The sequence below is a fragment of the Tauraco erythrolophus genome, chromosome 6 (genome assembly GCF_009769465.1).
Source record: "Tauraco erythrolophus isolate bTauEry1 chromosome 6, bTauEry1.pri, whole genome shotgun sequence".
Classification (NCBI taxonomy): domain Eukaryota; kingdom Metazoa; phylum Chordata; class Aves; order Musophagiformes; family Musophagidae; genus Tauraco; species Tauraco erythrolophus.
Window position 1 is genome coordinate 5,651,417 of NC_141470.1, and position 3,640 is coordinate 5,655,056.

A 3,640-nucleotide genomic window follows, 5' to 3' on the forward strand; every position below is an offset into this window, starting at 1 on the left:
GTCACATAAACTCACCGACTTGCATTCAAGATTTCACAACATTTCCTTCACTACCACCTGACTAGATAAAAATATCGTGTTCTAAGACTTGTGTGTATATATGATTAAAAAAAGAAAACTTTGATTCAACTCAACCCAGGAGGACTGTCCTTCAAAGCAGTCACTGTCGTAGAAAGTCAGGATTTTCATAAAATTTAAGCATTTGTTATTAGTTAGCTTTCGGTTATTGCTTTTATCTCTGTTAGCTAGACATCTTGCAGCGTACACTTATGGCTCTGTATCTGAGCCAGAATTCAAAACCAGAATGAAAACCAGCCCCAATTATAAAAAAGGATACATCTTCTCAGAAATCTTATTCAGGGCAATATTCAACAACAGGTGATTCACCACACAATTTCATAGTTTTGTAAACACACGCTGACCACAACGTGCTCATACAAAAGTTCTACTTATAACAACAATGGCGATACTCATCCTATGAAAGTCCTGCAGAAAATGCAGGTGGAAGGATCGAAATTCAGATTTAAGTAATAATCTTAGAACAACAGGGCTTTAGCATTCAGTCTAAACACTCATAGAATCATAGAATGGTTTGGGTTGGAAGGGACCTTAAAGATCATCTAGTTCCAAGCCCCCTGCCATGGGCAGAGAAATCCTCCACTACACCAGGTTGCCCAAAGCCTCATATCTTAACGTGTTGTACCTTGTCTCCAAGAGCTGCTCAAGATCTCTGCTTTCAGTCCTTATCTTTTCCTCTTCAAACAGCTTAGACAACAGTCTGTGCCCAAGCTTGGAAACGTGGGTTAGTCCTCTGAAATTCCAAGAGATGAAGGTTGTGGAGTGCTCCTATAACATATCAAACAAAATATGTCTTATAGAAAAAGTAGTTGCATCTCACAAAGATCTCAGCACTAAATGGGTTTTCCTAGCTTCTGAATGTTGGGAAGCACTCAGGTTAAACCTTTGGCGGTCTCTGTTGCAGCCAGCAGTGTCAGCTCTGCCGTCAAGTCCTTGAGTTACTGCATTGTCCCACAGTTCTGAAGCACCCTGCGTTGTCCCTCGTGGGTAGAACACTAATGAAGTTGGATTCATGCCATTAGGCAGCATGTTAAAATGCTCCATATTTGTAGAAACAGAAGGGTCAGGAGATCACATGATGTGTCATCCTTCGTTTCTTCACAGGCTCTCGGAGGAGCCCAAAAAGAACGAGAGGGTTTTTTAATTACTCCGGGCACATCTGACTTTTCGTTCACGGACAGACCTTGGACATCAGAAGTTCAGTTGTGCTACTGCAGTAAGAGCACAAGCAGGTCTGCGACAACTTGTGCACGAGCCATTCATTCCTACAACAGCACACAACATCTAATTTATGTTAAATAAGACACAGAGAGGTTGCTGTGGCCAACAACAAGAGACTGTAGTTCTGTTTTGCACCTTGATTTTGTGTAAATTGAGATAAACATCCGTATGATAAGTCTTAAGGGAATAGCTGAGAAATTTAAGAGAACATATTATATTTGACGTTATGTTTCAATTGATATATCTTTATGCACACATTATGTATTTTGTTGTAAGCTAAGAACGTTAAATATTCAGGTATAGAAGTAACAGATTCATTGGGGGGATATAAGGCCATATATCCCTTTTAGGTATGTCATTAATTTCTTGCCCATGTAGCGACGCAGCAATCACCCATCAACAACATGATCACAGCTCGCCTTTAATGCAGGCGCCTTTTCTCAAAAAAAAAAGAACCAGAACCCAAATATCAGGTTGCAATTATAATCTTTTTATAATCCTAATTATAATATAATTTGTGAGCCCAAATATCAGGCTGTGATTACCCTTTGTGTTTACTTTGCACACTTGCACTCGCAAGAGGATTCGTGCCTTTTATTGATACCATGAATTCTAGGGAATATCTAAACTGTGAAGGGTGATTATCACATTTCATCTGTATGGAGGCTTCATAACTCGTCACAAACGCCTTCAGAATCTGTGAGCTATTAAGGTGAGGTGTGACGAAAAAAATCACTATTTACTCGCAAAATATTCAACTTGCTTTATGAGAAACGTGTTTTGGGGTGGGTTTTTTTGTTTTTTTTTTTTAATGATCACCTTTGCAACAATAGCAGACAGCTAATCCATATTACTGACAGGAAATTTCGGTCCATGCCTGAGGCAATTTTCTTTTTCGGTTGCCTCGTGCAGTTTTTGCAGATATAGAAGGCAGAAGGGAGCAGGCCCTCTGCGCATTTGAGACCCCAAAGAGACTGGATTTGATTTCGATCTCACCTTCCACTTAAAGAGAAGTAATCCCGAAGTCCTAACTCCTTTCAGCCAGCTCGCAGGAACACAAGCCCGTGCTGAAGAACACCTTGTGGGGAGCTGTGAAGCTCTTCAGCAATCTGATTAGGTTGTAGCTCTGCGGACACGCCTGGGCAGAGCAGAACAAACTGGTCTCTCACTGCCCCATCGTGCCCTGGCACTGGAAGAACAGCGATATCCCTGCGGCCTGTCGCGATAGTTAGTTCCAGCCTGAGGAGGTCCCGCGCCGCACCGCGTTTAGCAGCGGTACCTGGGAGCCAGGCTTCCTGTCGCGACAAGGCTGGCCGCGTGCCGCCAGGAGCGCTGCCCTCGCAGGAAACGACGGGATTGTTTTCCGGCAGGGAAATCAGCAGGTTCCCGCCGCCAGCAGAGCCCCTGGCGGGAGCTGGGCGGCAGAAACGGCGCGAGCGGGGAAGGAGGACGCGGGAATTCGCCTCGTGGCGACAGCTGCCTTGTAGATGAGACTAATTATAAGGCCATTAATTATAAAATTAACCCCGCGTTTCCCCCTGCCGGCGGGGAAACTTTCCGGAGAGAAAACTATAACTCCCATGACGCACCGGGGCGACGCGGGGCGGTGTCAATCGGGCGGGGCCAATCGGGCGGGGCGTGGCGAAGCGGGCGGCCAATGGGGAGGCGACTGGCGGCCAATGGGGAGGCGGCTGGCGGCCAATGGGGAGGCGGTTGGCGGCGGTTGGCGTTTGAATTTCGAAGGGGGGCTGAGGCGGCGCTGCCGTTACGGCGCGGGGCTCGTCGGCGGCCGACGCGGGGCGGCTGCGCTCGGCGGCGGAGCCGTCCTCGTCCGGCCGCTGCCAGCGGGGCTCCTTGTCCCGGGGAGAGGGGCGGCGGGGGGCGCCGTTGCGGAGCTGCGCGGCAGAACGGCGTCTCCTCTGGCGCGGTGGTGGTCGGGGGGAGGCGCCGCCGCCTCAGCGCGGGGAGCGGGGCTCGCCGGTGCCGCAGCCCGCTACAACTGCTCGCAGGTGAGGAGCCCGGGGGGTCCGGCTCCCCCCCGCCCCCGGCCGCAGCCCGCCAGCCCCGGGGAGCGCGGTGGTCTCGGGGTAAGGGAGGGTGCGCGCAGGGGAGGAGGGAAGCGGTTGCGCGGAGCTGCCTGGCTCTGGTTTCCTGTCGTCCCCGTGGAGGGGAGTTAAACGCACAGTTCCCTCTGGAAGTTGGGAGGCCTAAACGGTGCGCTCAGGGCTACCCAGAAAGCGTGTGGGCCAGGCGGTGAAAGCCAGGCCTGTCGGCGGCCGGGTTGGCGCCCTCCCTAACGAATCCGTTCTTTGTGAATGCAGAATTTAACAGAGAGGCTGTC